This window comes from Bos javanicus, chromosome 24 (assembly GCF_032452875.1).
Source record: "Bos javanicus breed banteng chromosome 24, ARS-OSU_banteng_1.0, whole genome shotgun sequence".
Classification (NCBI taxonomy): Eukaryota; Metazoa; Chordata; class Mammalia; order Artiodactyla; family Bovidae; genus Bos; species Bos javanicus.
Window position 1 is genome coordinate 55,599,546 of NC_083891.1, and position 26,329 is coordinate 55,625,874.

At 42.5% G+C, this 26,329-nt stretch overlaps 1 long non-coding RNA gene across 1 annotated transcript; it reads right to left on the reverse strand.

Annotated features, from left to right (window-relative positions):
* Window positions 1–24,844, reverse strand: LOC133237770 (uncharacterized). Its single transcript, XR_009733335.1, has 3 exons — window positions 24,465–24,844; window positions 23,234–23,466; window positions 1–129 (listed from the first exon to the last, which is right to left on the reverse strand). It is a non-coding gene; the product is annotated as an uncharacterized LOC133237770 (long non-coding RNA).
* Between the last annotated feature and the right edge of the window lie 1,485 nt (window positions 24,845–26,329).

Consider the following 26,329-nt stretch of genomic DNA (forward strand, 5'->3'; position numbering starts at 1 on the left):
TATAAGCCAAATAAGATTTATGGACAATAATAGCTCTAGGTATTTTCATATTTGATGTCTTCATCTTCAATTACAAATTCTTCTTACTCTTACATGCTGGTCTTGCTGTAACTTTGTTAAGTTTTAGTTCTGTATAAAATAAAGCAAAGAGGAAAATAAAACAAACTGAAGTCATGCAAGACAATGTAATGAGAATTCACATGGTAACAGAACCACCTGGTCCTGAACAGAAAGACCTTCTCTCTACTAGGTGCCAGCTGCTGCCCCCTCTCGAGTCCTAATATTCATCTCTGCCACGAACACTTTACATTTCCATGTATCACACAATTATTCTTGCCTTGATAAAATTATATTTTGTCTCTTATTGAACAGCTCATAATAGGTCAAAAGTGAAAAAGTGTTAGTCACTCAGTAATATCCAACTCTTTGCAACCCCATGGACTATAGCCCACCAGGCTCCTCTGTCCATGGAATTCTCCAGACAAGAATACTGGAGTGGGTTGCCATTCCTTTCTCCAGGGGATCTTCCTAATCCAACCCAGGGATCGAACCTGGGGCTCCTGCATTGCAGGCAGATTCTTTACCATCAGAGCCACCATCAGGACATTATATAAATCAAGCTCACGTAAGTGGTGGCTGTCAGGATATAATTCCATAAGCAACAGTGCAGTTATGCATTAATTAACATCAAGAGATGTTCATGATATGCTGCTAGTTCATAAAAGCTGGTTTCAAATCAGTGTTATATAAAAATCATATCCTTATGTGTCTACCACAAAATTAGAAGATAAATATTAAAATTTTAAGGGTGGTTTTAATGAGAATTTTATTTTCTTCTTCACAATCTACTCTGTGTGTGTGTGTGTGTGTGTGTGTGTGTGTGTGTGTGTGCGCGCGTGCGTGTTTAGTCACTCAGTCGTTTCCAAATCTTTGCAACCCCATGGACTATAGCCCGCCAGGCTCCTTTGTCCATGGGGATTCTGCAGGCAAGAATACTGGAGTGGGTTGCCATACCCTCCTCCAGAGGATCGTCTAATTATTTTCAACTTGGAAATGGATTCATATGTTATCCCATTAATAGGACAACAGAGACAACCCATGTGACTGTACATTTTTTACATGTAGATAGATAGATAGGTCACCAAGAGACCCTAACCTCTGCTCTGCACATTTTGTTTAGTCAGTGTTGATTGATTTCTCTATAACAAGAGCACTCAGGGACCTCCATGCCTTATCTACATAAATCAAATAGAAAAGGGTGATGAATGTCCAAGAAATCCAGTCACGTATAATATTTGTTATCTGTTGCTGAATAACAGATTATCCCAAAACTCAGCAGCTTAAAACAGAAAACATGTATTATCTCACTGTCTCAGTGGGTCAGGCATTTGCACACAGTTTAACAGGGTGTCTCTGGTCCAAAGTCTCTCAGAAGACTGAAATCAAGATGCTGATTGAATGTGTGATCCCATCTGAAGTCTCATCTAGGGGAGCTTCTGTTTTCAAGCTCATTCCAGTGGCCGCTGTCAGGATAAAGTTCCTCAGATGCTGTATCACATGGATTTCTGCAGAACACAGCTCACGACGTGGAAGCCGGCCTTCCTCAAAGTAGGTCAGCAAGAGAACATGAAAGGGCATGCAAGATGGAAGCCAGTTTCTGTATAACTAAATCTCAGGAGTAACACTCCATCATCGTTGCCTTATGCAACAATGCCATCACTCGGTCCAGCCAAACTGCGGGGAAGAGGATTATACAGGGTGTGGATATAGGAGGTGGGGCCACTGGTATTGGTACATTGAAGGTTTTTGCCATACTGGCCTAGACCTGTGTATCACATACTTCCTCATCGCATTGGCTCACCAGCATAATTCATGTAACTTGCCGCTTTATTTATGCCTGTTCTACAAGGAAGCCATTCACTTGGAAAAATCTCAGCAACTATTGTACCTACCAGTCTAGTAACTGAACTTAACATAGCATATTTTGCAAGATGAAAAAAATGGTCTTTCAAAAGAGTTAAATCTCTTAGAGAGTAAAATGTGTCAAAAATAAAATCTTTCTCCATGCCATCAAAAAGAAGAACAACTCACAAATGTTAAAAACAAAAGTTTGGATAAAGATACATCAGGCATTACAAGGAAAACATAATTCAGAGGTTGCAATATCAACATCATGGAAATAGTTCAAAGTAAAATATTAAATGGGACAAAGGGGGCCATTTTACTTTTATAAATAAATACAAGGTATTTTTGTATTTGTATCTCAAATTTGTATTTGAGACTACAAAGTATAATAAAGGTATATAAACATATTGTATGCACCAAATCACACAAAATGCATATCAATTTATTTTACAAAAGAGAAACAATCTTTTTACCAAAACCTGTTAAAACACAAGAAAGAAAAACACAGTTGTTTAACCACTCACATTTATGCCAATTAGTTACAACCATACAAAATAAAGCATCAATAAATGAAATTCAAGTAAAAAGCGCAAAGGTTAGTTATTCATCATGACCAAATAGAATTGATGAATATGGTGGTTCAGCTTGGAAGTGGATTAATATGTTATCACATTAATAGGACAAAGGATACAATCCACGTGACCATCTTGAGAGAGGGTAGAGTTAGAGGATGTGATGAAATTCACCATCAATCCTTTTTTTTTTTTTAATTATCAATAAAGTAGATTTTCCTTAATATTATTTACAGAAGTATCTACTCCTGACAAAGTTTTCTAATAATATCAGGACTGGTACAAAGATTTCCATTATCACCATTTCTGTTTAAGATTATTCTGCAGCTCTAGTTAATTCAACTAAACACAAAAACAAAATATGGTGAAGGAGAAAGAAAAATGGCCAGAAATTATGAATGTTATGGTTGCTTACCTATGAAAAATATTGGAGAAAGGAGATTTATCTGAAAAAGGATTAGAACTGACATCTGGGTTAGTATTCAGCTGCTGCGCCATAGGAAGGCTGTACAAACCATTCACACCCAGGATCTGTGCTGACTGGTTGGTTCTCAGGCTCCACCAGTGATTAAGTATTTGTAATTGTGGCTGCTAGTAAGATACATCATTAAGAAGGCTAGCAATGAATCAGTAGGTAAAATCAGCAACTTTCCTTACAGACCAATTGCAATCAGTAAAAAAATATAATGATACCATGATCTTACATACAGTAGTAACCAAAGACATAAAATGTCTAGGAATGAACTGGACAAAAAATATGCAGGAACCCTTGAATGAAAAGTATTAAGTTTTACTGAGGATCATACAAGCAGACTTGAAGACAGAGAATTTTTATTCCTGTAAGAATACCTAATGCGGCAGGTTCTCTGCAAATTAATCTTTAAATAGTGACTCAGTCCTTCTGAAAATCCAGTGGAATTTCTTTTTGGAGCTTGATAAAATTCTGGTAGAACAAACATGTAACAATATTTTGAAAATGAAGAGTGATAAGTTAGGATTTTCCTTAGCAGATATTTGAATGTGTTATAAAGCCACAATACTTAGAATAATTTGACATTGGTGCCAACACAGACACATCAGTGAAATCAAGTAGAAAATCCCAAAGCAGCTCAATGTATATTTCAGAATTTAGTGCATGATAAAGATGGCATTTCAAATCTGTGGGGGAAAGATAAATTATTCAATTAATAGCTGACTATTTTTATAACCTTGAAGTTGCACATGGCTTTTTAACATGACACTATGAGAAGAAACCATGTAGGAAAATCAGAACACTTTTAACCTCCAAAAAAATTCTACTGACAAAAATTAAAGAGCAAAATAAACTAGGGAAGATTGTTTAACAAAACAACAACAATATTTCTTTGTTCATCAATCTATTCCTAGATCCTGCAACCATAAATGGCACATAGTAGGCACTTGAAAAAAATGGCTACGTAAAGAGGTCTTGCCTATCAGTAAGGAAAACATGAACACTTTTAACAATTTTAACAATTAGCAGGAGACATGAGTCAAAAGAAAGAAATGTGAAAAGGCAGTAAAACCCTTTAAAAATAACTAATCTCACCAGCAATAAGATAAAGAAAAATTAACAGTTCACCTCTTTTCATCTATTACTGCCATTTTTTGTTATTCTGAACTGGCCAGTATGTGGAAAGAATATTTGTCAACTGCTGACATAAATTCATAAAGTCTCTCTCATAGAAATTTGTGCAAGGTAATTAAAAATCTATATATAAAACTGCAGACTTTCTGACCTAGCAATCCCACTGTTAGGAATTTTCCCCTAAGGAAATTACTAAACAAATGTGCTCAGATGTAAATACAAGGATATTCATCAAGCACTGTTATAAGAGTAAACAGCTAGAAAAACTAAAAACACGTGCTCAGAAACAGGGACTTGGTTTCATAAATTTGGGTACACTTCTTTGATGGAATACCTCCCGGCCAGGGTAAGCAATGATGCAGTTATGTATTAAGTAACGTCAAGATGTTTATGATCCACTGCTAGTTTAGAAAATTTGGCTTCGAATCAGTACTATGTAAAAATCGTATCTTTATATGCCTACTGATAAAATGGAAGATAAATATTAACATTTTAATGGTGTTTTATGGGGATTTTTTTTTCTTCACAGTCTACTATATGGTCTAAATATTTTCAATAAATGTGATACCTCTGTAACAAAAGTAGTAATTTTTTAAAACAGAAGAAAAGTGCCACTTAATATTTTGGAAAGAAATCTGATGTTTCTGCCCCCTGAGCTTACTGTTTTACTTTGAATGGCATGTTTTCACTAGACCTTTATACCCTAGAGGCGTTTTCTAGATGATAGCATCTGGTTACTACTCTGTGGAAACCCCTAAATTATTCTCCATCTTCTACCACTATATTCACCTACTACCTCCAACCCTTTCACTCCATGTCCCTATTTTCTTTTTTAATTTTCTTTGTAACGTTCCATGTGAAATTATTTTATTGACATATTTGCCTACTTCTTTATTATTTATGTTTCTCCATCATAGTGTAACCTCCACAAGGGCAGGGATTTGAATTGTTCATGTTCAGAGGTATTTCCCAGACTGGCATATGGTAGATGTTCAATAAATACATGTTGAGTGAACGAACAAACCAATGAGTTGGTTATGGAAGAGTTGATTTACTGCGTGTGTGTGTGTGTGTGTGTGTGCGCGCGCGCGCGCGCGCGCGCATGATCAGTCGCTCAGCTATGTCCGACTCTTTGCAGCCCCAGGGACTGTAGCCTGCCAAGCTTCTCTGTCAACGGATTTTTCCACACAAGAATACTGGAGTGGGTTTCCATTTCCTGCTCCAGGGGATCTTCCTGACTCAAGGGTTGAACCCACATCTCCTGTGACTCCTGCATTGGCAGGCAGATTCTTTACCACTAGCGCCACCTGGGAAGCCCCTTACTTTCTATGTTTAGGCAGATATTCTCTGCTTTCTGAAAACTTCCTGAATTACAACCACTAATTTCCTCTGTCAAACATTGATGCTGATCTACCAGGCAGTGGTGTTTGGTAGACATCACTCGAGTCTAGAGGTCAGTGGAGCTGAGATGCAGTTCTTGATCTGAGCACAAATGAGCTTGTTAACATGTCAATTTTGCTGTCCTTGCTATGCAAGATTGGCTCTGCCGAAAGCTGTAAAGGGGCCAGATACCAAGCCGCTCTCCTTGTTCCACCTCTGTGCTGTCTCACCTCTTCAGCAGGGGTCACATTCTCTCCTGCGTGCCCCCATCCTCTCCCATTTGATGGACACAAGGGCTGCTTAAGTGTCTCTCAGGTGTCCCCTGCACACCTCCAGAACACTGACTTGCATCCTCGCATTTATGATCTTCGTCACTTGCCTCTTGTGTGTTAGTCATTCAGTCGTGTCCAACTCTTTGTGACCCCATGGACTGTAGCCCACCAGGCTCCTCCATCCATGGAATTCTCCAGGCAAGAATACTGGAGTGGGGTGCCATTTCCTTCTCCAGGGGATCTTCCCGAACAGGGACCTTCCCTACCAGGGATTGAACCCAGGTTTCCTGCATTGCAGGCAGATACTTTACCATCTGAGCTACTAGGGAAGCCCCAATAATTAGTTAATTCCTTCACATATCTCCCTGAATGAAAGTCACTCAGTCATGTCCTACTATTTGCGACTCCATGGACTATACAGCCCATGGCATTCTCCAGGTCAGAATAGTGGAGTGGGTAGCCTTTCCCTTCTCCAGAGGATCTTCCCAACCCAGGGATTGAACCCAGGTCTCCCGCATTGCAGGCAGATTCTTTACCAGCTGAACCATAGGGAAGCCCGTGCCTCTCAAAAAAACCCACTTTCAGAGCAGTATCCAAAAAAATCTCACACAGACTGTCCTACTCTACCTGCTTGCTCATCAAATCAGAACAATTTTTCTTTGGTCTGCAAAACAGGCCTCCCTGGGCAGAATCATTGGCACCTAGTGACTTATAAAACTAAGATGACAAAAAGAGGCTAGACAGTTATAAGACACACTTACCAGTCACCCATGTGTGATCCCAAAATAAAGCTTCTAAAAATAAATCACAATGCTTTCCCATGAAAAATAATTTGATTAATAATAGATATTACCACTAGTCATTCAAGTCTTTAAACACCATGAGCCATGTGAAAGGTCTAAGACGTTGGATCCACTCCTAGCTCAGTGGACTCGATCTAAATGGTAAATGTGAGATATTATTATCTGAGCCTCCAGGACTGCCTTGGCACTGGGAGGAATGGTATTGCAATCTCTGATTTAATCCTCCCCTATTTTTTTTTTTTTGCAGATATTTATAACAGCTGTGGAAAGGTATTCCTAGCAGCAAGCTGGCATGCAATTTCTCAGGCTGAGAGCAAATAAATAGAAAAAAAAATCTAAGTGGATGAATTTGTTCAAGTTTTAGAGCTGAAAAAAAAAATCACAGAAGAGTTGAAGCTCAGATCTAGAGAGCATTAAGTGATGTCAGGGAAGAGGTAATTATCTGAATAATCCAAGCTCCAAGCCCTTTTTTCTTCAATTTTCTAAAAAACATAGACCAAATCTAATTTGCTCTCATGTATGGGGTTGCCAATCACTCCATTTGAAGACACTGCATACAAGATTACCAAGCGTGGACTTGACTTTCCAGAATCAGATGTATCTGATTACAGAAGCCTTTGGTATTTAAATAGAAAACCTTCATTTGTAATAAATTTAGCTCTTTTCTTTTCAGGGGGAGATGAGGGCAGGGGAATTATGTACTGTGTGTTTTTCATAATTTGAAAACATATTGTAAGAATGTAATTAAAGGACTTTAGGAAAGATAGTGAAGGTACTTATGCATCATGGGAGACAACCTGACCTGGAGGGGAAACGGTGCATTAAGACTGGAAGACTTCACCATTCATTTCCACATGCAACGTCAGATACTCAGGAAATAGCGATTAATGGGAAAGCTTGAAATGGAAGGCAGTCCTTGAAACATGCATTCTGGCCAGCTGAAGAGTTACTAGCAATGACAGCATCTTCCACTCAAGCCACGTAGCTGGGACAGTGACTGCATCCACCCAGCAGTGCTATGCAATGCCCTACAATTATCCCTGGGTTGGGAAGATCCCCTGGAGAAGGAAATGGCAATCCACCCCAGTATTCTTGCCTGGAGAATCCCATGGACAGAGGAGCCTGGAGGCTACAGTCGCAGAGTCGGACATGACTGAAGCGAATACACTTCACTTCACTTCGCTTCATGTCTACAGTTGCCAAGCCACTCTAATAGACCCCGTCTCATCTGATTGTCATGTTTTCCTTTTGAGAGGAACAGACAGAATTTACTTCTCTGGAGCATAGAACCAGCTTTCACACCTGACCTGTGAATATCTTCAAATAAACCAAACCAGTCAGTCATATGGGCCAGGGTAAGAATCAAGGCTGGAAAGTCTCAGAATTTCAAAATCCTTATGGTCATATGAGTGTTGTATGGATACACTTCCATAGCCTTCACTGCGTCTACATTTATATTTTAAGAATAAGTCATTAGTTGCTACTCTGCTACTAACTGATCATATTGAGCAATCATATGTAATTTTCTAAGCATATCACATGTATTATATTTTATGCTCATAATAGCTCTAAAGAGCACTCAATAAATAGCCATCAAATGAATGGCCTGACTTAAGCAGTGCTTGGTGATATGGCTTTTCCTTCACAACCCATAGCATCATGACCTTCATTTGACTCCTTCTGGAAGTATCTGGATGCTAGGAAAAGAAGGGATTATAGTAAAAGTTACATATGTGAACTGTTATTGCCTAAAAATAAGACGATTGTGTGGCTTATTATGAATATGGTTGTCAACAAGAAAGACATTGCCCCTGTTAATTGTTTTTATAAAAATTTAACCTAGGAGATAAGACAGATATTTGAAAAAGCAGAAACTCTAAGATTCCATCATAACTAATAAGGAAGTAGATGCATTAATCAATGTAACTTAAGTTAGCTGATGTAACAACCGATCCTCAAATTTCAATAGCTTGTCACAGCGAGTGTTTATTTCTTACAATTATAGCTGCAAATGGGCAGCTCTCCTCCCAAGGGTGACTCAAGGATTCAGATCCTTTCTTCTGGCTTCATTTACCCTCCAGGACCTCCCCAAAGTATTTTTTTTCTAAATTCTCACTATCCAGCTAGTCAGAGAGAGGAAAGAAACAGCCTGGAAGATAATGCACCTGAGCCGTAACCAGTCCTGAATGCGATACACACCATTCGAGCTCTCATTTCAGCTATGGGAATGAGCCGTATTACTCCACCTGGATGCAAGGGGGTGGGAAATGAAGTTCCTGAATTGAGAGTCACTTATCAGCCTAAACTCTGTTCAATAGAAGGGAAAACGTCACTTGTAAGTCAGATGTGGTTCTGTCACAGGAATGTATGAGACTGTATAGGTAGGGGGAGTCTAACCAACACTGGAGATGGGGGAGGCTTCTTTGAGGAACTGATGTTTTACCTCATGCTGATCAGCCACGCTGAGCAGGCTGAAGTTTATCTTAAAGCAGTGAAGGCAAATTGCGTTGAGCAACGCGATCTGCTATAAATTTCAGAAACATCACTCTGACTCCATCATAGACATTGGACTCACGGAGAATAGGGCTCTTGGAAGAGGATGCCGTGACTCAGATAAGAAATGATGAAGATCTAAACTAAAGATGTGGTAATTGTGTTGAAGAAGATGAGAGAAAGTACTCGAGTCCACTGGACCGAGTGATAAATTGGACAGAGATAGGAAAAGGAAGCCAGAAATAGTGGTCCAGGGTCTGGTTTGTACAACCCAAGGGAATGTAATGCAATTAAAAAGAAATGAAGGAAGATGGTGCTTGTGCAGAAGAGGATGTTTATTTCTATTTTGGATGATGCTGAATTTGAAGCAAAATACTTCATGAAGGAGACCCATGTTCGATCCCTGGGTCAGTAAGAGCCCATGGAGGAAAAAAGGGCAACCCACTCCAGTATTCTTGCCTGGAAAATTCCATGGACAGAGGGGCCTGGCGGTCTACAGTCCACAGGGGTTGCATGTAGAGTTGGACACAACAGAGACTGAGCAGGCACTCACTGGGCATTCAGATGCAGAAAAAAAATATTGAAGTCTGAAATTTCAGGATTGAAATCTGGGATGGAAATCATCAGCTTCTATCACTCTGACTTGGAAGTCATCAGCTGACCTGGAAGTCTTGAGGGAACATTGGAGATTCACGTGACCACCAAGGCTACCCTATTTGAACTTTATCTCATAGGTAAGGAGCCCTTCTCGTTGGATTTTCAGCTTTCTCTCACCTAGGAGACCTCACTGCTGTTTTCCCTGTCATGCTGGCATTCTGTCTTCCCCAGCTCTCTCCTTGCTCAGCCACCGTCTTGGTGATTGCCTCCATGCCTTAAACAAGCTCTGTTCTCCCTCAGAGTCCTGTTCTTCCTCTTCTCATTTTTATTGTTTGAAGCATAAGCCCTCTATGGCCTCTGCAGACTGTTGATGGCTGCTGTGCATTTCTCCACTACAGAAGTACTCCCCCACTCCAGCCAAGTCCTCCCCGCCCCATGCTGGGGTTGACGGTGACATTTCTGAGCACCAAGTCCTGCCACTCTGCCCCGGGTTCAGAAAGCACAGTGACTCCTCGACCAAGCAGAAGTGAAGAGTGCCTTTGCCCCAGCCCGGGCTGTTCTGTCTCACACCCACATTTGCACAAGTCCTCGGCTTGTTTACACTCTGCCAGTTCTGCTTGCATGTCTGGCACTAGGGGTGGCTCCCAGGGCATTTTGCAGCCCTCTTCTTTCACCCAGAAGGAAAGCAGACCACTCTGACCCCAATTTACTGGCGAATGCCAACTGACAGGTGGCTGGGGTGAAGGGAGGGTGATGATCCTGCCGGGCATTCCCAGCAGGCAGAGGATCGGGATACCAGAAGGGCAGCCACAGTCGCAGCTTAAAACCGTCAATGACAGCCAGAGCCAGACTCCTGGATGCCGAACTCTCCTGCCATTCCCCCGCAATCTTGGAATCTTCTCAGGGTGGTTTGAATACTAATGCAAAGAGAGGTTCTCAGAAGCCACACTCATTCTAGGAATCAGAGAGCTAAAACAGTGTCTCACACTTCTCTAAATTCATGCAATGTACAGACTCACCCCCAAACCAATCTTAATCTCCCCAAAGATGGAGGAGCGAGCAATTGCTAGATATGTACCAGAAACAATATTCTTCATCTTGATACCTCCCAGCTTCTCCATTGTTATTTCTAATACATCCGGGAGTAGGGTCCTACTGCTTGTGCAGCTTTCTAAGGACTTCTCTTGCAGGGGTAGCATGCTCTCTCCAACATCACAGAGGCCCAATGAATTTTCACGGTAGAACGCATTAGCATCTGAGCCACTTGATGCTAAGCTTTACTCATGAGTGAACCTCTCTCCAGCTCCGGATGCCACTCTCAGATATTCACCTTCTCCTTTCCTGAGATAGGAAGATCCCTCCCCTCTCTGCCCCAAGGACTGCTCAACATCTACATGCTGCTGCTAAGTCGCTTCAGTTGTGTCCGACTCTGTGCGACCCCATAGACGGCAGCCCACCAGGCTCCCCGTCCCTGGGATTCTCCAGGCAAGAACACTGGAGTGGGTTGCCATTTCCTTCTCCAGTGCATGAAAGTGAAAAGTGAAAGTGAAGTCACTAAGTTGTGTCCGACTCCTAGCAACCCCATGGACTGCAGCCCACCAGGCCCCTGCGTCCATGGGATTTTCCAGGCAAGAGTTCTGGAGTGGGGTGCCATTGCCTTCTCCACAACATCTACATAACCCCCTCATAACCCTTCTCTTTCCCAGTCACACCCAGCAGCTTCCCCTTGAACTCCATGTAACCAGATCTCCCCATGGCCTTTGGGCAACTTGGTAACCAAATGGCAACAGCTTATTTGCTCTAAGACGCCTTCTGGATATTTCCTGCTAGTCTCTCCACCTTTTCCCATCCTGCCCTTTGCCTTAGGAGGCTGAATCTTGAGGACTGAGTTATGGGGCACCCTGGCCTGACCACAGTGGAAACTTGGCCAGTGGCAGCTCCTAGCAGGAGACAGAAGCTGGGAAGAAAGTGAGGACGGAGTACGTACGGCCCAGTCCCATCCCTGCCAGGCATGCGTGGGGGCTGCCTCCCTCTCCTCTGGGTCATCGTTCCTGTTGGGGGCCCTCTCTGGGGTCTCCATAGCAGCCCCTCTCCTCTCCCTTCAGGCCTGGAGAAGGCAGAGACTCCATGCTATTACCAGCCCCGGAATACTGCAATGCCCCTCCTTGGCTTCCCCAAACCCCTCCGAAACCTTTGTCAAGATTTCCTTGATGAAACTCCCCACAAATACCAAGTTTAACTCTACCTTCTTTTTCCTGCCAGAACCCTGACTGATGTAGGAGACTCTCACTACACGATGACGAAAGATTTTTGTTAATTTATTTCAATTGCATTGAACAGCTATTGACTGAGTGCCTACTGTGTGTCAGGTCCTGTTCTTCTCAATGCTGCTACTGCTGCTAAGTCGCTTCAGTTGTGTCCGACTCTGTGCGACCCCGTAGACGGCAGCCCACCAGGCTCCCCTATCCCTAGGATTCTCCAGGCAAGAACACTGGAGTGGGTTGCCATTTCCTCCTCCAATCTTCTCAATGGGATTATGGCAATGATCAAAACAGAAAAAGTCCCTGCCTGCATAGAGATTATGTTCTAATGAGGGAAAACAAATGATTTAAAAAATAAGTATGCAAACTACATGACCTAGCAGCAAGTGGTAAGTACTATGAAGAAAAGAAATAACAGGCAAAGGGAACAGGTCTGACAGCGGTTGGGAGGCATGCATTACTGTTTTATGAATAAACAAAGATGGTCTCCATGAAAATAGACTCGGATGTGAGTGTAATGAGGACACCAAGAAGTGTGGAACAGTGAGTCCCCTACATTAGAAACTGCAGGTTACAAGCTTTCAAAGGTGCAAACGTGTGCCAGCCCCTGTGTGCCAGCTGTTGCACTGTACTACCATACTTTTTAGGGTACTGAACTGTAAGGTTAAAAATGTTTTCTTTATTTTTTTATGTGTTTGATTTTATGTACTTTTTATCTGAAAAGTATTATAAATCTATTACAGTACAGTACTATATAGCCAATTACGTTAGTCGGGTATGTAAGCTACCTTGTTGGACTTATGAACAAATTGGATGTACAAACGCACTTTCAGGATAGAACTCATCGGTGTGTGGGGGACTTAACTATACATGGAATGGTGCCTGGCAAGAGTTTACATCCAGATTGTTGGTAATGAGCCAAACAATAATACGTTAGCTGGGTTATTAATTGGTTGACAAAATATCTGGAAAATTCTGCCTAATTAATTGATCGGTACCTAGAAGGGATTTCAAACGACTGCCATAAAGATTATGTTTTCACTGAAGCATTCAAATTTCTTGTCAGTGACCAGACTGCGTGCCTGTGAAGGCAGCCACCATGTACACCTTATAAAGAGCCATATTTAATACATAGTTTAGAGGATAGTAGGTGTTCAATAAAAAATTAAGTGAATGAATATATAGGTTTTGCAGATAACATGAATCCAAGAAAGATAAAGATTTTAATGGATGAGAAAATTAGGAATTAGCAGTATAAAATGATTATTTTTTATAAGAATAAATGCAAAGTTACAGAGGTGGGTCCAAAACACCAACAAGGCACCCTAAAAGCACATTGAATGAAGAAATGGAAGAGTTTCCCTTAACCATGGACTCAAGAATCAGCAGCAAGCTGATGGATTTGCATGGGAATCAATGCAGACTTAGGCTGTGTGAATGGAGATGCGACATCTGAAGAAGATGCTAGTCCCACTCAGGAGTATACCAGTCAGGCCATAGGTGGAAAATCACATTCATCTCTGGGTACCAGCTTTAAAGAGCAAAACACCAACTCGAGTAGTTTTAGAAGATGGCAAAGTGACCAGAAGTGCTCCAGAAAGATCAGGTAAACAACCCGCAGACCTGCAGACTTAGACCAGGTATGGCGGCGAATAAAGGCAGACTTCAGTCCTCTGCTGTCATGGGGAAGGAGGATTAGACTCTGAGGGCTCTCCCAGGAGAGGAAAAACTAAGAGTCATAGACGGAATCTATCTTCTATCAACAAAAAATTCATTGAGCATCCTACCTCCAGGCAGGCAGTATCTTCCTGTACTGTGCTGAGCAAAGCAGACAGTCTCTGCCTTGACGAAACGTATAATCTAGAGGGGAAACTGACATGAAATAAACAATCACGATATATATGTATATAAAGAGTTGCGAAGGACAAGAAGACAGGGTGATCAGAATTCTGGGAGGTTTTAGGGAAAGATCTATTTTGATTTAATCTTTGTTTTGTATAATTGTGTTTGGTTTAAGAGTTCAAAGGAACTGAAAAACAATGTTGCTGAAGCCTAGTGAGTAATTGGCAGAATAGTTGAATAATTGGGATGCCAATTAAGTGTTGGAGCAGATGAGGGAAAAGATACTCAGTAATGGGTTAAACCAGACTGCTGGCAATGCAAATAGAGAAAAACCCTTCTATTTAAGATATACTTTGGAGCAGAAATCTAAATGGCTTTAGGACATATTGGACAAGTAAGTCACACCTTCACCAATTCACACTCTGATATTTTGTCATTATCTGGAGAAAACCTGATGCGAAATGTTTTACAGTTAGTATCTGTAAAGAAAATGCTTACTGAGTCAATGAAACAAATCTGAAAGGAAGGGATCCGGAAGTGAACATTTAACCTACTTCAGAGAATAAATATTTTTAAGGCCTTGGGCAAATGCCATCACTTAAGTGGACTCACAGGATCTCTATAATTTGAAATAAATGTCTGAAGTTCAAGCTTTTCACAGATCCAAATGAGTCTTTACCCCCACAATCACTTATTCATTCAAAAATCTTTCTTTAACATTTAAAATATGCAAGGAGCTGTGTGGGCTGCAAAGATGAATCAGGAAAAAAGCTGGAACAAAACAGGAACACGGAATGTGTCCTAACTTAGGGCCTCTGTGATAAGTACAAACCACATGATCAGGCAAAGAGTGAAAGTCTTATTTGTGCTGTGCTTTGAAAGATGGCAAGGGTGAGGCATTCAGAAAAGATAAGCAGGCGTTCTAAGATCCATCAACAGCGTGAGCTCAAAGTAGCAAGAACATCAGGAACACAGGCTGGGCCAGTAGGAACATTAATGTGTGTAGTAATAACTAGAAAACGTCATTAAAACATTCAGTTCGTGAAAACATGACAAGTAAAAAAGTAAAAAGTTTCTCCCCAAAAATACCTGATGCATCATAGATCCATCCAGTCATATAAAGGTATGGTATCTTAATGTGCAAACTCTTCAATCCCATTGGTTTTCATCATGGCCTTGCTATGGCGTGGACTTCTGAGCTAGGACCTAGGACTCCAATGATCTTAACATCCAGGTTTCTGATCATTGGACCCTATTTCCACTTTAATTTCCTTTCCAACTTGGAGTGATATTGTCTCTTGGTAATTAAGCTTTGAAGCCATCCAGATAATTCACCAATTTTCCTTGAAACGGCTCCCTTGATAAGGCTCCAAGATGCCAAGTAAGCCCATGGGCATTTACTTGGGGCACAGTCACTTGAGGTGCTCCTGAGTTTCCTCATCTTTTTTCCTATTAGTCCTAATCTAGGCTGCGTACTTCTAAGGTGTGGCTGAGTAGAGCTGGCTCCAGGGATTTTATGCCCAAACGGAGACAAGGAAATGTGGGATCAATGATTACACACAGAGAAAATCATCAGAAGACATTGCTTCTCCTACCAAAAGAGCTGATCCATATCCTTTTGTCTAGAAATCCCCAGATAATTTTTTTGAAAGACATTCTCCCATAATACGACTTCTTTTCTTAAAAAACCATGATTTTTATTGGCCAACTGTTAGTGTCTATTTCTTCTGACCAATTTACTACTTTTTAAAACAACTCTTTAGGATCAAGAACTTGTTGTTGTTCAGTTGCTCAGTCATATCTGACCATGACCCCACGCACTGCAGCACACCAGGCTTCTCTGTCCATCACCATCTCCCGGAGTTTGCTCAAACTCATGGCCACTCAGCCAATGATGCCATCCAACCATCTTGTCCTCTGTCATCCCCTTCTCCTCCTGCTCTCAATCTTTCCCAGCATGGGGTCTTTTCCAGTGAGTTGACTCTTTGCATCAAGTGGCCAAAGTATTGGAGTTTCAGCTTTAGCATCAGTCCTTCCATTGAATATTCAGGGTTGATTTCCTTTAAGATTGACTGGTTTGATCTCTTTGCAATCCACAGGACTCTCAAGAGTCTTCTCCAACACCATAGTTCAAAAGCATCAATTCTTCAGTGCTCAATCTTCTTTATGGTCCCAATCTTATGTCTGTACATGACTACTGACAAAAACAAAACAAACAAAAAAAAACATACCTTTGACTATATGGACCTTTGTCAGCAAAGTAAGTAGGACTAAACCTGCACAGGACGGAATCTGTGACCTTTACCTCATTATGGCTCTGTCCTAACCTCAACTTTCTGGCTTTAATAATGAGGTAATAAGATTCAAGAGCCTCAAATAACACACAGCACTCAGCTGTCTCCAGCAGCCTCATTGTTATGCCCAAGATGTCACCATTTGTCTGGTCCTAGGGAGCTCAGTGCCTACATTTCCCTAGAGGGCCACCTAGGGAGTTTCCCACATTGAAGGATGGTTTATTTAACTTATCACAGCAAGTGCTAGTGAAAGATGGTGAGGTTCACAGAGTAACGACCACCTGTCATCTCTTATTAGCCAGATATTCCACGCTGGAGATTTGTTATATTAAGAGGTACTGAAATTACTTACATCAGATAACTGAATTATAATTAAATGTTATGTAGATCATTAAAAGACCGTTGTTTCTGTGATAGGGAAACATAAATAATGGCTTCAAAACAGGCTGATTACAAAATTAGGTTATTTCTAGACACTGTCAGATTGTCATGAAGTGGAGGCCTTTCCAGACCTGCCTGACCTCACAGCTCATCCTCCACCCCTGCTCTGCTAACAGTCCCAGACCTGGCGCTGGAGAGAGACGCACAGGCTTCACAGGCTCGTGGGGTAGAGATCTCAGAGCAGAGATCTCCTGTTAATCCCTGGGGCACCGTGGAGCCCAAAGAGGACCCACAAGAAAACGGACTCCTCACCCATGAAACCTCTAGCTCCTCCAAGGGATTTTACTTCAGGGGGAAAGAAATTCACAAAAAGCTCAAGGGATGGTAAAATCACCATCCTAAAGTGTTTCTCTATTTCAAGGTCAGTTCAAAATCTCCGAGGGAACATCTGAGCATGGGGAATGAAGTCTTCATCATACTCAAGTTTAGCCTTCTCTCTGCTCCTTTTTCCAGGGTGATCTCTTCCCAGAAGAGCCCAGCTCACCACAGGACCCCCTCCCGAGTTCCTGGAGCATATGGTGTTCACACCACTCCTTGCCCCTTTGTAGACCTCTCTAGAACCACCATGCAGTCCTTATGCCTGTCTGTTCCACTGATATTTGCCTTTCACATATCAACCGTTTCTACTCTGTGTAAAAGCATAAGTCATGGCAGAGAAAGACAGCACAGGATATTACTTATATGCGGAATCTAGAACAAGGATACAAAGGAACTCATTTACAATACAGTCACAGACGCAGAAAACAAACTTATGGTTACCAAGTAAGAGGACGGAAGGGATGAAATGGAAGATAGGGACTGACATATATATACTTCTATATATAAAATACATAACTCATAAGGACCTCCTGAATAGTACAAGGAACTGTGTTCAATACTCTGTAGTGACCAACACGGAGAAAGGATCTTAAAAAGAGTAGGTATGTGTAGGCACAACCGATTCACTTTGCTCAACACCTGAAACTACCACAATGTTGTGAATCAACTACACTCCACTAAAAATTTTTAAAATAAATTCTGGAGGGCAAAAAGCATAAATCATGGGAGATCAGGACCTCGTTTTTTGCACTTCCAGTTCACCCATAGAACCTACGAAGAAATGAAATTTGTATTTTAAGGCAGGACAAGAACAATTAAACATATAGGGACAGAGTTTCTGTTTCAGTTCAGTTCAGTTCAGTCCAGTCGCTCAGTCGTGTCCGACTCTTTGCGACCCCATGAACCGCAGCACGCCAGGCCTCCCTGTCCATCACCAACTCCCGGAGTTCACTCAGACTCACATCCATCGAGTCAGTGATGCCATCCAGCCATATCATCCTCTGTCGTCCCCTTCTCCTCTTGCCCCCAATTCCTCCCAGCATCAGAGTCTTTTCCAGTGAGTCAACTCTTCTCATGAGGTGGCCAAAGTACTAGAGTTTCAGCTTTAGCATCATTCCTTCCAAAGAAATCCCAGGGCTGATCTCCTTCAGAATGGACTGGTGGTATCTCCTTGCAGTCCAAGGGACTCTCAAGAGTCTTCTCCAACACCACAGTTCAAAAGCATCAATTCTTCGGCGCTCAGCCTTCTTCGCAGTCCAACTCTCGCATCCATACATGACCACTGGAAAAACCATAGCCTTGACTAGACAGACCTTCGTTGGCAAAGTAAGGTCTCTGCTTTTCAATACGCTATCTAGGTTGGTCTGTTTAAGAAGGTGAAAACTTCGGGAGACGGATGATAGTGAGAGTCACACCACAATGTGAATGTACTCAGTGCTGCTGATCTGTGTGGTTAGCTATGGTTAACATAGTCTTTAGATTATGTGACTTTTACCACAGTGAAAAATATTTTAAAAATAAAGTTAATCAAAACTTTAAAATAAAATTCTGTCTCTGTTTTTTTGGGCCTCCTCCTTCTCTGCTCTGCCGAGTGCATTTACATCACACACTAACCAGAGCTCCTCAAAGATGGGGATGCCTGATCCACCATAAAGATCAATTTTCTTTTCTTTCTTCTGACCCCAACCAACAATGTAACTTCGTAAGAGAACAGTGTTCTTCCCCAGCTCTGTACAAGGTCATGGCGACTCACAGTTCACGTTGTACATGCTCATCTGCGGCCCTGGGAACTCTATGTTAAGTGTCAACGTGTCATTTTCATGTACGATCCTCTGTCTCAAAAATGTATGTGACTGTGCCTTCAGCTTCTAACAGGTGGAAGAGTCCCCAGAGCTTCTGAGAGTCTGTTTCTTGGGTTATAATTCTCAGTTTGGCTTAAATAAATTCCCTTTTCTTTTCTTCTTAACTCAATTGCTTAATTGAATTTTCATCAATACCTGTCACAAAATAAAGTAGGTATACCAAAAAAAAAAAAAAAAAAAAACCACCTGCTGCTTGGTTAGAAAAAGATGGTATTGGAAAATCACAAAATCAAAAGAAACTTTATGTAGCAAATATATAATAATTCTGTGTGAACACATACATGAAGTTCAGCACAATTCAGTATGAGGCAATACTGAAAGTATGAATCAAAGAAAATTATAGGAACCTCCTTGGCAGTCCAGAAGTTCAATCTCTGGTCAGGGCGCTAAGATCCCACATGCCTCATGACCAAAAAAAAGTAACATAAAACAGAAGTAATATTGTAACAGATTCAGTAAAGACAAAATGTTTCACATTATAAAAAACAATTTTAGCCTACTTATAATTACTTTAAAGAAAACTATTATGTCCTCAGGACCTGAAGAACTCAGATTCAGTTAATTTAAACTGTGGATGCAAAACTCACATGGATACCTAAGGCTGTCTGTAATAAGTTGTAATAGAAACAAAAGTGGGAGCTTGTAAATGCCTTCAAGTTCAGAAAAGAAACCTCCCTTTGCAGCAATGCTGACTTGGTTCCCAATTAGGTGTCACTTATCCGTTACTTTGGTTGCCTGGCAAACACACCCAAGTGGTCCAAACATCAGTGACTGTACATATGTGTGGGGATTCTGTCCCTTGTCTACATTTTCTGTATGGATTCTTTCTTCCCTCAACCGCACTTATCATTAAACACCAAGGATCTGCAGCCTGAACCCTTAGCTCCTTGTAATTCCTCCTGTGTAAACCTACTGGATCGTGTAGTACCGCAAAAGAGACAGGCTTTTGTTCTAGGCAGCACAGGGCCAAATTCTAGCTCAGTCCTTTGCTAGCAAACGAACACAAGGGTAGATTAAGAAGTGCCTATGGCCTATTTTTGAAATGTGAATAATATATTGTCACAGTGATGCTGAAGCTGAAGCTCCAATACTTCGGCCACCTGATGCAAAGAGCTGACTTATCAGAAAAGACCCTGATGCTGGGAAAGACGGAGGGCACGAGGAGAAGGGGGACGACAGAGGATGAGATGGTTGGATGGCATCACCGCCTTAGTGGACATGAGTTTGAGCAAACTCCAGGAAAGAGTGAAGGCCAGGGAGGCCTGGCATGCTGCAGTCCATGGGGTCACAAAGAGTCAGACATGACTTAATGACTGAACAACAACAACCACAGTGATTTTTGGCAGGTCCAACAGGTTCTCAATATAAGCTATTTCCCCTCAGTCACCCTGGCCAGACTCTCTGCTGGGAGCTGGACTCCTATGTCCATCGCCTCCACCACTAGCTGGACTCTTACTCTAAGTCACTAACTGTAGGAAACAAGATCCTCCATTATTCTGCCTGCAAATGCCACCCTGCCTGCAGACACCTGCTGGCATTCTCTGTCTGCCAGATTGGATCCACTTCAGTCTTGGATGGGAGCCCAGATACAGGTCAAAGTCACCACATGACTTTCAGGAAGTGTAACTTAAAGTCCCAGCCAACACCACCCTATCCCCGCCTGTGGCCATCTTCACTTCCTCTGTCTCCAGCCTGTGCTCAAGTCCCAGAGTGAAATATCCACTTTAAAGGATGACACTCTCTGCTGGGCTACTGGAAAGTGCAAACCGAGGCCTCAAAAGTCAATATGATTCCCACTTGCATCATCTGACCTAAAGTCTAAAAGTGCTTTATAATGTTCTTTTGTTATATTGTAAAGCCCTATCAGCAAAAAATTAGATACAAATATCATGTAAAGAGAGGAAACTTTTATATAAGGATTATATCCAGATTCTGTCTGATTAGGAGAGGTTAAAAAAGTGGTTAAATGCAGAAATTCATGAGCCCAGTAGTCCAGGTTTGAAACCTGAATTCATTGTGTCACCTGGGATAATTTATTTAATCCCTCTATTCCTCAATCTCTTTATCTGTAAAATGAGGATATGAATAAAAACTAGCTCATAGCGATTTTGAGTATTAAATCAATGAATGAATTTTTTAAGGTGTCTACAAGAGACTTACTTTATTTTTCTTAACTTTTTCTTTTAGATTGGAGTATAGCTGATTAACAATGTTGTGATAGTTTCAGGTGAGCAGTGAAGGGACTCAGCCATAGATACACGTGTTCATTCTCCCCCAAACTCCCCTCCCACCCAGGCAGGCAGGTAGCAAAGAGCAGAGTTCCCCGTGGCATACAGTAGGTCCTTGCCAGTTATCCATTTTAAATATAGCAGTGAGCTCATGCTGATCCAAACTCCCTGCCTATCCCTTCCCCGCTCCTTCCCTTCTGGCAACCATGAGTTCATTCTCTGGGTCTGTGAGCCTGTTCCCTAAGCTAATGCATTCAGGGCACCTGAACGACGGGCCCGTCATGCGTGAGTGGCAGGTCCAGTGTGATCCTGATGGTGGAGACTAAAGTCGGTTGGTGGACTTCGCTGGATATAGATGGGAAATTCATCCCAGTCTCAAAATGTGCATTATAAACAGTTCTCAGAGGTGAAGTGCTGTCATGAGTTCAACTGTTCAATTACAACTGAGGCTGTTACACAACCCTCACCATTTGTATGTTGGAGTCCTAACCCGCAGCACCTCAGAATGTGAACGTGCTTGGAAATAGGGTCATCGCAGATATAAGTAGTTAAGGTAAGGTCACACTGGGTCCCTAATCCAATATGACTTTTTATAATGAAGCAATATCATTACAGAAAGGGGAAGTTTGGATACAGTCAAACACATAGGGTCCCTTCACTAAAATGAGAAGGTCTTACTCTGGGAAGCAACCCGTTACGCACCATACTGGCATCAGAGCGCACATCCCCTGGAATCATCCCCACTAATTCAACAGGGAACACATACGTCATGCAAATATGAAAGCAGAGGGCAGAGTGATGCATCCAAAAACCCACGAGTCCAGAGATTCCGAACGACCTCCACAACCAGGAGAGAGGCACGAGAGTCCTCAGTAGGGACCAGTCCTGCCAACGCCTTAATTTAGGACTTCCAGCCTCCAGACCTGGGAGACAACACACGTCTGTTGTTGAAGTCATCAATTTATGGTACTCTGTTACAGCAGTCCTGTGGCAGATACAGACAAATGACAAGGACAGGTCCGGGTGTCAATTTTAGTTGTGGTCAGTTAAGCAAGAGTAAACACATACGTGCACACTCATTCAATGTGCGATCAATGTCCACTGACTGGTTGGACAATTTGCATGATGCAGTCAGGAGATCCCTCCTATAAAGGTCAATAATTCACTCCAGCACTGGTTGGAAAGCGTTAAACTTCTGCATTCAGCCCTGGGATTTCTTTGGAAGGAATGATGCTAAAGCTGAAACTCCAATACTTTGGCCACCTCATGCGAAGAATTGACTCATTGGAAAAGACCCTGATGCTGGGAGGGATTTGGGGCAGGAGGAGAAGGGGACGACAGAAGATGAGATGGCTGGATGGCATCACTGACTTGATGGATGTGAGTCTGAGTGAACTCCGGAAGATGGTGATGGACAGGGAGGCCTGGCATGCTGCGATTCATGGGGTCACAAAGAGTCAGACACGACTGAGCGACTGAGCTGAACTGAACTGAACTGAAACTCCTGCAAAATTCTTTCAAGCCAAGAAATCCAGGCTCAAGGATCCTGCCTGCCACCTTTCATGCTGTCTCTAGTTCTAGCCCATCTTTCTCTGAACGTCCCTTCTCCAAAGGATCTGTACAGTCCACAGTCACTCCCACATACGTGTGAAATTCCCTCCCTTTTGTTCCTTCAACTTTCTATGCAGAAGATGCTTTGCAGCAACCATCCCATTGGTTTTACAAATGCTGTTTGGAAATCTAAGCAGAGCCACTGCTTTCTCAGATGGTTGGGAACTTGGTACTCCAAGTGATTGGTTTTTTTTAATTCCAATTTCAGGATCACTCTGCTTGACTCTACAGAGTGGGGCGAGAAGGATGAGTGGAGACAATCTTCCTTCCCCCCACCTCAAGAGAAACAAGCAGCTTTCCCTGGAAGGCACCAGCGCCACAACAAACAAATAATAAATATTCTTTCACTAAAATGATAAGTCTCACTTCAGTAAGCAACACATTATACACCATACTGGTATAATAAAGCGCACATCCCCTCGAATCATTCCCACTAATACAATGCATTCAGTGCTCATATGATTACACTTTTACAGCCTGTTAGCAAAAACACATACAATTGCAAAGCGCTGCTAATGCAATGTGACAGAGTACTGTTATAACAAGAAGAAGTTGTCAGCACCGAGCAATTGATTTTCCTTCATCTCCTTCCTGCTTCTGCCCGTGCTCCCCACCTCTCCTGGAGATGTTTATTATGTACTCGAGGTGCAGTCCTTTCTCTGAATCAATTCCCATAGAGTGCAGGGGAGGAATACAGAGACAGGAAAAGGTATCACTCTCCTAGGTGTTCTAAGGGAGAAAAACTTACTTAGGGGATATTTTCTTTATTAAAGCTTGGGCAACTCTGGCTCCTTTCCTCCAGCTGAATGACTTTGCCGTTCTGTTCTGTTGTCCGGGGCCTAAATATTGCCCCTCTCTCCTTCCTGCCCCTGTTTTCATAGAGTAAAAACAAAGGTGGCTTTTAAGGACGAGGGCTCCTACGTTCCTGCTGATTGACTTCCACGCATTTTGAAGAGCAACAGTGGGACAAAAGGAGGAAACCTGGAGACCAAGAAGAGCAACAATTTGCTTATTGCTTGTCAAATAGTTTCTTTACGAATGCCTACTTCCCTTCACGGTAGCATGTTAAACAATGATGGCAACACAATCTCGAATGATAGAATAGTACAGCTGGATGGGAAATCGTCCAACCCCTTGTCATGATTTTACAGGTAGGAAATTCAAGGCCCAGCAGTTAAGGAACTGATCTGAGTTCTCACCACTAGTTAGTATTAGAGCTGAATCTAGAAACCGTTTTTGTTTTTTGCTTCTCTACCATACTGTGTCATTAAATGTAACACACATCTACTTATTACTGAATTACCTAAAGGCCCTTAACACCTCATTCTTCTGTTTCTTGGTTACTGTGAAATAGAAGAGTTCCACTTGTCAATGTTGGTTCCAGGGAGAACAGATAAATCCATGAAAATCATGTGATGGACTCCTGAAAGATCAAGTTCTCGGAGAAAACATTAAATTATCCTGGCTTTATAGATTCCATTTGGGGATGAGGCACCTTCCCAAAATACACAGAAGTGCTATTTCTCCCCTGCCCTATGTCAGGGTGTAATTCCCACATTTTCCTTTCCCACCTCTCCTCATTAAATGGACGCACCCTTTGTTGGTACCGAACATAAATGCTGATGTCTCCTTTCTCACTCAGTGGGGTCTCACTATAACATCTGAATATCTGAGAGTCACATGAACCAACGGTCATATCCAGGTCCCTAAGCGTCCTGCTGATTCAGATTAGGTTAAAGCCTTGGCCAGCTGGGTTTCGACTCACTGGGACAATTGCATCTGTGGCTTTGGTTGCACTTACATTTTTGCAAACTGACAACAGAGTTTGGCCTCTTTTCTCTCGAAGAGGACTTAAGTACCCCCATGAGTGAATAGAGGGTGTAGGTGCTGGTGGTGCTAACCTGACTTTGGTTTTGGCTTATGATGCCAACCAGCGAATATTTGTGGATGGCCAGCATTTAATTGGGGCCAAAAGTTACCTGCATTGAGTAGGGATTTGCAGCTACAGGTGTCTGTTCGAGAAGAGCCACTCTCTGTCTTGGCTACATACCCTTGAGCTGCCCACGCTAAGAAACAGAAGCAGGAAGAAAGCAAGGTGGCCCTCACAGAACCTAGCGCAGCAGCCCTCTGGTTGCCCTGGCCCATTGTGACAGAAGTGGCCTGAGCCAAGCTCATTGGCTATGGGGAAACTCACTTTGCACTACACCCATCTTGTCTTTATTATCCTCTTTCCCCCAGTTAACTTTATTTTCTGGGGCCCCTTCCTACAAACCCACAGCAGCCTGTCTCCAACAATTGTGGAAATGCCATTTCCCACATTTTCACCTGCCCACACGTCTACTAACCAGGCTAAGCCCTTAGGTGGGAACGACCACTGGTGACGTTAACAATGGTGATTTCCTACAGTTCAGCTTAATACTAATGGCTAGCAATTAAGACACGATGTGGTGTCTGCTTTCTTTTTTAACAAAAAACTTCTTGGGACACGAATGTCTCTCCTAGTGTAAATTCCAGGCCTGGCTGACACATGTCTGGGGCAGCGGTGCTGTGACACTCCCAGAAAGGCCACTGGACATCCATCTAGGATACATTCCAATCCTGCAAAAAAGGGAAAAGGACCAGGGAGGATCTTCTTCCTCCAAATTCCAATTCAGTTAAACTCATTATATTCACCGAATATCTAAAAATGGCAGATGCCATACTGAGTGTGTGAGAAAAGGAAAGACGGGGCGTCCAGAAATCCTTAATTTGGATAGGAAGGCAAACTCCTAAGTGCCAAGAGGTATAAGGGAAGTGCTGCAAAATGTGTCCAGAGCTGGGGTAGAGTGGGGTGAACTCCTACGCGGAGGGTCCAGTCAAGGCGGCACGGAGCAGAAGCAGCAGCCCTGGTGTTTCTAAGAGGTCTCAGGAGGTCTCAGGAGGTGGAACTCCAAGGCCAGGGCATCAGGCAGGAAACAATCAGTATTAATAACCAAACGGGCCTCCCTCCTTCTAGGAGCTAGTTGTGCTGAGTGGTGATGACACCTCCGGTGGAGGCCATCATCTCCTGCTGGTAGGATGAGTAATCCAGGCCAGCCGAAGAGCTGGGGACAACCCCTGGCAGATGTTTGCCTGCATATCCCTATGCTCATTTATCCAGTGCTTTAACTAGCCATCTCTCATCTCTGTGCTGCATGCTAAATTGCCTCAGTAACGTCCGACTCTTGGCGACCCCATGGACTGTAGCCCGCTAGACTCCTCTGTCCATGGGATTCTCCAGGCAAGAATACTGAGTGGGTTGCCATTCCCTTCTCCAGGGGATCTTCCCCACCCAGGGATGGAACCCGAGTCTCTTAAGTCTCCTCCATTGGCTGGTGGGTTCTTCACCACTAGCGCTGCCTGGGAAGCCATGATGTTCTCTAGAACAGGAGATAAAATGACAAATGAAATTTGGAGGCAATAACAAGAGGCTGAGGCAAAGTCGCTGATTTTAATATCTGCCTCTTCAGATAGGCCAGAATATGGCAATAATGAAACTAAAAAGATTTAACTTAAAAAAAAAAAAACAGATAAAAATCAGGGCATGCCTGAAGCATCAGCTCTTTATGAGATAATCGGTAATGACGTTTGATGAAGAAGTCACATCGCGATCTTGCTGACTTAACAGTTTCCCACTGAGGCAGTGGGAGATTTGCAGCAGTTGATTCCAGAAGCAGGGAGAAATCTAAGCAAATGTGCTAACCCAGACAAGAAAACTGCTCAGTTAAGTGTTGGGACAAGACTGAAGGAGTGTGTGCTTTTAACTGCTAGGAATAAGGGAGGTCAGTTAAACAATGCTGCTCTTGGGTAATGGGACAGGGCATCA